Source organism: Castor canadensis, chromosome 15 (assembly GCF_047511655.1).
Source record: "Castor canadensis chromosome 15, mCasCan1.hap1v2, whole genome shotgun sequence".
Classification (NCBI taxonomy): Eukaryota; Metazoa; Chordata; class Mammalia; order Rodentia; family Castoridae; genus Castor; species Castor canadensis.
The window spans coordinates 98,164,878-98,175,095 of NC_133400.1; the positions used below are offsets into that span (position 1 = coordinate 98,164,878).

Below are 10,218 nucleotides of genomic sequence, written 5' to 3' on the forward strand. Positions count from 1 at the left end.
GGTCAGTGAGGGTGGCGGGCCTGGGGCCAGCAGCCATCAGCTCGGTTCCACTTTAGTGAGGGCTGCCCCAGGTGAGTGCTTTGCGGTGGCATTTTAACAGTTAGCTGCCCCACAGGTCTTAGGCTTGGACCAAGACAGACAGACAAAAGACACACACATCCAGCCTCCATTTGACATGTGCTCCAGTAACTGTGGGTCTGAGTGAAGCCCTGGGACACAGCCCCAGGCTCTTAGGGACTGCGATGTCTCTGGAGGGAGAGACATCTGGTGTCAGCAGACACTGCATAGCCAAGCTGGCCCCTCCATGCATAGGCCCAGCGGTGAGGAGGATCCTGGGGCTACGGTGAGACAGGCTGCAGCTGAAGTCAGAGTGAGGTACTGTAGACAGTGTCGGCAGGGGCCCTCTGGGCTGCGGGTGTCACAAATCACCTCCAGTTAACCACGCAAAAGAGAGAACTGGCTTAGCCACAGGGAGACAGGGAGGGGCTGGCTCGAGAGGTGCCAAGTATGGACTCCTGGTTGGCCTCAGCTGTGTCTCTCCTGCCTGAGGACCACAGCTGGGACTCTACACTTAACCTCCAGGGTGGCCTGGAGTCAGTGTCCACCCCTGGGTACAGAGACAGAGCTCAGGGATAGTAAGGAATGTCCCTGTCCCTGTCCAAGACACACCTCCTGTCCCTCTTCTGGGAACTCTTTGACAGTTGCTAGATTCAAACTTGTGTCCTCATGGTAGCACAGGACCTGCTAAAAACCAACCAACCAACCAAAGACAACCTTTCTAGTTCACTATGACTGAGAAACACAGCACCAAGCAAGGTGCGTGAGTCAGCGGGGCTGCCATGATACAGCACGGAGGGCTTGACCACAACTCGGAACCACAGTCCAGAGGCTGCAAGTCCAAAGGGAAGGTGTAGCAGGGCTGGTGCCTGGGAGGCTCTCTCCTTGGCTTACACATGTCCCCCTTCTGTTGTCCCTCTATGCATCTGTGTCCTGATCTCATCTTCTTATAAGGACCCTGGATGGATTGGACTGGGGCCACCCTCACGACTTCATTGTCACTGATTGCCTCTCTAGCTACAAATACAGCCACATTCTCTCAGGTGCCAGGGGTTAGGACTGAAACCTGTGAGCTTGGGAGGCTCAGCCCGTGACACTGGCGCAGCTGTTGTGCAGGTGCGTCGTGCAAGGGAGGTAATGCTCACTGGCTTCTGTCTTTGAGCCAGGGTCTGTTCTAAGGATCTTTGTGCAACAGTTCGTTCATTCTGTGTCAAAACCAGTGAACTGAGGTTTCCCAGCAAAGGCAAAACTACACAAGAGACAGAGCAATGTTGCCCAGTGCTGACCCACAGCTCTTCCATGTGCTGCTTGGTGACCTTTGACCCTCAGCTTCCTAGTCTGGAGACCTGTGTTCTTTACCCTAGATGTGGCTGCAGGCACTACATGAGTAGGATGTTGGAGAATGAAGTGTGGTGACCCATAGCCCATAGGACAGGGGGCAGCCGTGTCCAGGGGCATCACTGGAGGAGTTTCCAGTGTGGGCTGCAGCCATCAGCCATAGCCCTGTGGTCAGTGGCCAGCACAGAGTTCAGAAACAGCAGCCCAGGCCTCTGCCCCCTAGTTAAGATCCCAACTAAATGACCCATGGGTTTGGTGGAAACCACAGACCTCGGCCAAGGAAGCCGCTGAGTGCAGTCTCCCCCCTCTCCCCTCTTCCCCCCCTGTCTCCTCCTCCACCCCCCCCCCCCCGCCCCGTCCTCTCCCCTCTCTCTCTTCCCCCCTCCCTCCTCCTAGTGGCTCCTGCTTTCAAAGGACTCCAAGCCCAGTCCATCCTCACGGATTAATCAAAGAGCGAAACCAAAGACATTTCCTCCAGAGAAGATCCTGGAACAACTCAGATGTTTCTGTAAACAGCAATAATCAGGAGGCAGCATGGCCAAGGGTGAGTGCAGGGGGCGTCTCTGGACATCTCTGGCACCAAGAGGGGATCGGCCTCGCTTCCATACTTGGGCTGGAAAGTGTCCAACAACCTTGTAACGTGAACCACGCTCCCTGAATTTTAGGGTTGGCGAGGGCTACTAAGCATTCCGAGGTCACCCAGCTGGTCAGAGACCAGTCTAGAAAACCACAGGACACGGGTGTCCTGACGTGGACGTGATGTCCTTCAGTGGTGCCCTCTGTCTGTGGGTCTCTGTCAGCTCTCGTGGACTGTGGTCAGGATGGGGAGGACAGTGGACGCCCTTACCACCACCTGCCCAGTCATCCTGCTCCTCTTCCCAGAATCCAGCTGGGGAAAGGGGAAGGTGCTCCAGCCCTGCTGCTGTAGGTGGCTTTACACAGCCAGCTCTCATTAAATCCTCCATTGTGGGGTGTTTGAAAAATACCTCCTGGTAATAAGTCCTTTTGCCCCAGCTGGGATTGGAACACTCACTGTATTTTATTTTCCTGGGACCACGCAGGGCCCCTCATCCTTTCCTCTCAGTCTCTGTCCCCTGGTAGAGAAGATGTTACCCTGTGAACCCGCTGAACTTCTCAAGCTGACTCCAGCCCTCGCTGGGCCCCCAGTGACTTTCACTCCGTGAAATCTGTCTTCTAGAGTGGTTCACATTCATTAATTTATTGTTCAATCACAAGGTATTGCACTAAACACTGACGACTAAAAAAGGCAAGCAAAATCCTGCCCTCCAGCGGCTGGCCCCATCATGGAAGACAGACAGGCACAAGGCAATTGTAACATAAGTTCTAGAATACAGCAGCCCCATGGCAGAGAGCAAGAGACCTGGGGCAGCCCGAGTTTCCAAAACCCAGCTAAAGGTGGTTCTAAACTGCAGACTGTAAAGGAGTGAGGCCGAGAATAATGTTGGGGTGGGGAGCAGATTACGAGGAGAAGTCTATGTCTAACTATGGAGGAGAGTGTTACTTGTTTTGTTTTATTTCGTTCAGGCCACACTTTTGGACTTGATGGCAGGATCACATTTCTCTGCTGGATCTCTTTGATGGGAAATCAGTCAGGTGATTATTGCAACAGTGCACCAGTGGGAATGAGTTCTGAACCAGAAGGAAGACAAGCTGGAAGGGAGACCTGAGAGGTGGGAGGGGACTGGGACAGATGGCTGGGGAAAACTTTCAGTAACATTTAGCAAACATTAGCGAACCTTCTGAGACCTGCCAAGCTAGAGATGCTGGACCTGCAGATAGTCACATAAATGAGACAGTCTCTGCCCTCAAGAGCCACCGGCCCAGGGGACGTCACACAAGCAGCTGTTTGGGCCAGGATTCTCTGTGACCAGCTGGAGGTACCAATGTCACTTGCCCAACTTTCCTCCTTTTTAGGAACTTAATTCACACATTGTCTGAGTAGCAGGGGACAGGGGACAATGAGGCCCTCGGTGGGAAGGCAGGTTGGTGACTAGGTGATACAATCTGCCTTGAAAGGGCGTGAGACCTGGCCTGCTGCCTTCCCTGACCAGAGATTCCCTTGCTCCTGCCCAAACCCACCCGTCCCTGCCTCCATTCTCTCCTGTCCTCCCCTTCGCTGCCTCCACCCGCCCTGCCTCCTTCTGTGTGCCCTCCTCCCACCCGATCCAGGACAGAAACAAAACTCAGAACAGGTTCTGTCCCTTCGCCTCTTGCTCCCTGGCCGTGGGTCAACAGGATCACTTTGCTCTGAGCCTGGGCAGTGGCCCTCTGGACTTTCCATGTGTGGCCCAGGTCTCCTCCTGGGTGGGCGGTCCATCACAAGCTGAGGCTGCAGAGCCTGCGCTCGCGCGCCCCCTAGCGGTCAGGCGTCTGCTCGGCGAGGCAGAGGCAGAGAGGGCTGGCTGTGCTTCTCCACCTGCTCTGGGCTGGAAAAGGTGACCCCAGGTTGGGAAACCGCCCTCCTCGCCCATGCAAACACTGAGGCCCAGAGGGCAAAGCCTTTGCGTTAACTAGTACTGTGTGCTCACAGGAAACACTCACCCTCACTTCAGTGCACAGCAAACAGAGAAAAACCAACTTTCCAGGAACCACGACTCAGAAGAATTAGGATTCACTCCTGGAAGTTTTTGAGAAATTACTTGGTAGAGACTAAAAGGTGATGGGAAGAACGTGATTTTCACTGATGGGGAAAAGGTTATTCGCCTTCGTTAGGACTCGCAAAGACAAAAGAACCAAGCCATCAGCTGAACGTTGACGAGAGAGAGAGAGAGAGAGAGAGAGAGAAAGAGAGAGAGAGAGAGAGAGAGAGAGAGAGAGAGGGAAATTGCCACTCTAGAATAAGTTAGAGACATCAAAATGTCAGAAGGATAATTAAAGATGAGAATCTAATTACAGAGCACCTGGGTTTAGACTACTAATCAAAAGCTTTTCAAATGCTTTTCTTTTTTCACTCCTGGGGATCAAACCCAGAGTGTGCTAGCTAGGCAAGCATTCTACCAGCTGAGCTATGTTAGTTTATACTTTGTTTTTGAGACATGGTCTTACAACTGCCTTTGCCCAGGCTGGCCTTGAACTCACAATATTCCTGCCTCCCAAGTACCTGAGGTTACAGGCGTGTACCACTAAGCCCAGGTTGCTAAACACTTTGGAAAGACAGAAAAGATGATGCAAAACTCGAAGAAAATGAGCTGAGTGCCAGGGGCTCACTCTCGTAATCCTGGTTAGTTGAAGGCTGAGATCAGGAAGATCACATTTCAAGACCAGCCTGGGCAAATAGTTTGTGAGACCCCATCTCCAAAATAACCAAAGCAAAATGGACTGGAGTGTGGTTCAAGCAGTAGAGCACCTGGTTTGCAAGTATGATGAGCTGAGTTCAAATCCCAGTACCACAAAAAAAAAAACTTGGAGAAAGTGGCCCACTGGTTCAGTTACATCATCTCCCTGGGCCTCAATTTCCCCATTTTATGGAACTGGATGCTTGCTGAGGCTCCTTTCAGATTCAAATCTATGGCTGTATCAAGCACATGGCTGGGCTGGCAGAGTGGCTCAAGTGGTAGAGCGCCTGCCTAGCAAGCATGAAATCTTGAGTTCAAACCCCAGTACCACCAAAAACAAGAAACCTTCAAACACATGGGTGAACAAAGCTCTTTTATGACTTTGTTTTTAACTCAAAAATTTCATAGAAAATTTTTTGTAGAAAAAGTGAAAATTACGTATGAGCAAGAAAGGAAAATTAAACCCATCAAGAGACCCCCACCACGACTATCCAAGTGTGTTTTCTCCAGAGTCACACAAACATAAACATAGATCGATCCTGTACACATTTTATTACCTATTTGCAGCCAACAAAATAGTGCAAGGATATTTTTCATGCCATTAATTCAGTCTAAATGGAAGTGTCAGGGTAGCCCAGTGGGGTGATGCAAGTCTGTAATCCCAGCTACTCAAGAGGCAGAGGCAGGAGGATCTCAAGTTCAAGATCAGCCTGGACAAAGTAATACAAACAAAAGGACTGCGGTCCTGGCTCATTCGAGTGGTAGAGCCCTTGCCCAACAAGCTGGAGGCCCCGAGGACTGCAAAAATAGGAGAAGGAAGGAGGATGGGAGTGAGGGAGGGAAGGAAGGAAGGAAGGAAGGAAGGAAGGAAGGAGGGAAGGAGGGAAGGCAAGAGGGAGGGAGGGAAAGAAGGGAGGGAGGGAAAGAAGGGGGGAGAGGGGGGAAGGAAGGGAAGGAGGAGGATAAAAAGAAAGCAAAAGTGCCAGGGTATAATTTTAGGTGCAGGGTTTGTTGCTGTGCAAACATGACTCTGTTTAGACTGGAAGAGATGAAGGAGGTGAGAACAGTCACAGCATCGTCCCTGGTAGGACAGCTTCTACTTTACAAAGGGCTGTTTTCTATTTTTTTTTTGCAGTACTGGGGTTTGAACTCAGGGCCTACACCTTGAGCCACTCCACCAGCCTTTTTTTTTGCTGTTGTTGTGAAGGTTTTCTCGAGATGGGGTCTCACAGACTGTTTGCCCAGGCTGGCTTGGAACCTTGATCCTCCTGATCTCTGCCTCCTGAGCAGGTGGGATTACAGAAGTGAGCACTGGTGCCCAGCTAGGGCTTGGAATCCACGTGTTCTCACCTGTTCTTTAATGACACTCACTAGCACAGGTCCTAGCATACAGGAGATAACAATAACCATTATTACACAAATGGAAAATAAGCAAATGTGCATGCCTCATGCATTCCCCAGAAAACTGCTGGCCTCATTGTCATAATTCTATAGATTTTACCTTGGTAAAATTCATTACGACTTGTTTTTGTCAGTACTGAGGTTTGAACTCAGGTCTTATGCTTGCTAGACACGGGCTCTACTGCTTGAGCCACACCCCCAGCCCTTTTCAATTTAGTTGTTTTTCAGGAAGGGCCGACCGGGACTGAGATCCTCCTACCTATGCCACCCGCATAGCTTGGGTTATAGGCATGAATCACCACACCCAGTTTATTTGCCGAGATGGAGGTCTAGATAACTTTTTGCCCAGGTTGGCCTCAAACCTTGATTTTCCTCATCTCTGCCTCCTGACTAGCTGAGCTTACAGGTGTGAGCCACTGCACCCCATCCAGTATGACTTCATGTAACCATTTTACCAATCCATCTCCTTTGAGCCTCCCAGCCACTCTAACCAAGTGGAACGGACAGTGTTAGCATCCTTACAGAGTCAGGAGCTGAGGCTGAAATAGAAAGAAATCTTGACCTTGAACCCAAACCCAGGACACTTTGCGTTGCTTTCTCCCTGTGGCAATGTTTATTTAAGCCGTCTGTATTACAGCAGGATAGAGTCTCCGAGAGCTGGTAAATGTTTATTCTCCAGCACTGGGATTGGTGGGTCCCTGGCAGGTAGAGTTTGAAACCACTGAGGTCACATCACTGACCCCAGATATGTGCACAGGCAGCCGGCAGGTGCACCGGGTCCCATTATTCCTGGCTGGAGTGAACTTTCTCTCCCCTCACCATTAACTCCGGGAGACAGGAGCACTCTTCAGTTTGAACAATGCCATGGCCTTGACCTCAGAGTTTAGCAGGGTTTCTATGGAGGCGTCTCATTCTCCCCCTCCCTCACTGTCTGCCCTCTCCCCCAACTGGCAGCACACTTGTGGCCAGGCCAGTCCTGTCACCTCGGCCAGACCCTTCCCTGCCTCACCACCTGCATCTTGGTTGAAGCCCAGGGCAGAACCGTGAGCCTAAGGGAAAGAGAGGCCTTAGACGTCATCCATCTCAGGGCCTCAACTTCCCACTGATGCCTTTTTTGGGATGGGCTTCCAAGGGGATCAGTGACAGGAACAGAGGTGACAGGACTGACTCTCAGGTCATTGGGTCCATTTCTTATAAATGGACCTGCCCCCAATCCATAAATGATTGGGATCCTGGACGGTCTTGTGGTTTCCTGAACATCTTGCTGGAATTTTCTGCGGTGGCTCTGTGGGGTCGGCTGCGTGAGTGACAAAACTTCCCGGGGGTGGCTGGGGCCTGAACGGCAGGGCTTCAGGAAGGAGAAAAGGCCGGCCTTGGCGCCATCTGCTGGAAGCATCCGGTTTTGCATGATGAGGAGGAGCAGCAAAATTGCAGCACAGAAATGTTACATTCTATTCTTTGGTGCACAGTTGACTTTGAAAATCCCTTAGGAGAAGAAATACGGGAAATGTAAATTTAATGAAGCACTTCTTTTTTTGGCAGTACTGAGTCTTGAACTCAGGATTCCACACTTACTAGACAGGTGCTCTATCACTTGAGTCATTCCACCAGCCCTTTCTCTCTCTCTCTCTCTCTCTCTCTCTCTCTCTCTCTCTCTCTCTCTCTCTGTGTGTGTGTGTGTGTGTGTGTGTGTGTGTGTTGGATAGTACTGAAATAGGGTCTTGAAAACTATTTGCCCAGGCTGGCCTCCAACCTCAATCTTCCTGATCTCTGCCTCCCAAGTAGCCAGGATTACACCTGTGAGCCACTGGCACTGGGCCAAAGCACTTCTTAAATACTAACTTCTCTTCCACTGATAACAGATTTAATCTGTTATCAAGAAAAAATGGGGTTTGTTTTGTTTTGTTTCAGGGCTAGTGATCAGCACCGGCCTCACACAGACTGGGCAGGCACTCTATCACTGAGCTGCATCTTAGCCCCAAAGGGTTGAATTCTGATTCTACTTCCTTTCCCCTCCAACCTACTGTCCCTCCCAAATGCAGGCAGTCCCGACTTACGGAGGCTCGACTTACGATCTCTCAGTTTTCTGATTGCTTGAAAGTGAAATGCGCTCAGCAGGAGCCAGGCTGGAGTTTGGTCTGCTGCCAGGCTGGCAGTGAGCAGTGCAATCCTCGCTCCCAGTGGCAGTGCCCAGTCAGCCTGCCATCCCCAGGGAAAGTCAACGCTTTACCAGGCGCTGTGTGCAAAGCCAGGACGGTGGGCAGCTTCGTATGTTAAATGCTTTTCTCAGGTAGGAAATTTTCAATTTAGGATTGACTTGGCAGGATGGAAGTCAAGGTGTGTCTGTACCGCTATCCAGAAAAGTCACCAAAGGGAAGAGAAGGTACTGCCGACGAACAAAGCCGTGCACATCCCGCAGCCCGAGGACCAGACCCTGAGGATCAGAGAGGCCTGCCAGCCCCTTCTCCGAGGATGGAGAGAGGGAACAGGGGCACAGATAGCCTTCCAGAAACTTCTAAAACCAGGTGACCACAAGCAAAATGGAAGCAAGGAGAGTGTGCCCGCTTCGTGCACCAGCTCACCAGTCCCCAGGCTTGGCAGCACCTGAGCTCAGAATATCCAGTGACCTGGGCCAGGGGGCAGAGGCCTCACCAATCAGGTCTCCTGTGCAGAGCTGAGGTACAAACACCAAGCCTCACGGCCTCCGCCATGTCAAGCAGCAGAGCCCACTGTGGGCTTAGATGTATTTGTCCTCTCCTTTTTTGAGTTTTACTCCATTCAAATTCATTTTCAATAACTTACTGAGGGATGATTTCTCTTTGCATAATTTCTTCTTACATCAAAAACCATAGGTCTAGCCTCAATCCCAGCTACTCGGGAGGCAGAGATTGGGAGGATTGAGGTTCGAGGCTAGTCTGATTAATAAGACTCCATCTCAACCAACAAGCTGGGCATAGGGGTACATGCCTAGGATTCCAGCTACAAGGGAGGCACAGACAGGAGGATCTCAGTCCAAGCCTGGCCTGGGTCAAAGCATGAGACCCTTTCTGAAAAATAACTAAAGGAAAAAAGGGCTAGGGGCATGACTCAAGTGGTGGAGCATCTAGCTAGCAAGTGCAAGGTTCTGAGTTCAAACTCCAGTACTGCAAAAAACAAAACACTAGCCGGGTGCCATGGCTCTCGTCTATAATCCCAGCTACTCAGGAGGCAGAGATCAGGAGGATCGTGGTTCAAAGCCAGCCTGGGCAAATAGTTCACAAGACCCTGTCTTGAAAACACCCATCACAAAAAAAAGGTTGGTGGAGTGGCTCAAGGTGTAGGCCCTGAGTTCAAGCCCCAGTACTGTGGGAAAAAACAAAAAACTAGGCCTATCTTTATAGTGACTTTACCTGGTCTTTGATCTCAACCGGTGCTTTTCTGCAGCGATCATTACTGTCATCTCACAAAGCCCAGTGAGCAAGTGGATGGCACAGCCCCTAGTGGCACAAAGGAGAAACAGGCTAGAGAAGGTCACATTACTCTGGTCAACCACAGGCCAGCCCCTGAGCTCTACGCCAGGTCTCTGCCATTCTACAGGGCCTTGTGGGTGCCCCTGGGCTATGTGACCCTCACTCATGTGGAGTAGTAGCCAGGATCACCCTCATCAAAGCCAGAGAGACCATTGTCACCAGCACGCCAGGTGACCTGAGCAGATGCCTTCTGGAGCTAAAAGCAGAAATGTGAGGCAGAGAACACAGTCCAGGGTGCCTGAAGGCCACTAGAGCTGAGCACTGGGCGGTCAGCCTTTAGACATTTGTGCAGCACTTGTCATGCCAGCTGTGCAGGAAGACCAAGCCGGGCGGGGTCCTGTTCTCCTGGGGGGCTTTCAGGGAGATGGGGCAACAGTCACACTCAAAGCAGGAGAGTCACTGAGAGGAGGTGACTGTGCTGCACACCACCATGGGGAGGACAGGGGAGCACTCCAGGACCTTTACTGGGTCTCTGAAGGGAGGAGTTGATGTGAAAACATTTCGAGATCACTCACACAACTCACTCACACACTTGTGCTCACACTCACACTCACTACCCCTGTGGTTGGGAATAAGACAAGGATGTCCACAGCCTTATCACTTTTATTCAGCATAGA

At 51.2% G+C, this 10,218-nt stretch overlaps 1 long non-coding RNA gene across 1 annotated transcript; it reads left to right on the plus strand.

Annotated features, from left to right (window-relative positions):
• Nucleotides 1-1,802: 1,802 nt before the first annotated feature.
• LOC141417317 (uncharacterized) lies at nt 1,803-10,000 on the plus strand. The gene is made up of 3 exons (XR_012441841.1): nt 1,803-1,939; nt 2,941-3,009; nt 8,403-10,000. It is a non-coding gene; the product is annotated as an uncharacterized lncRNA (long non-coding RNA).
• Nucleotides 10,001-10,218: the final 218 nt, after the last annotated feature.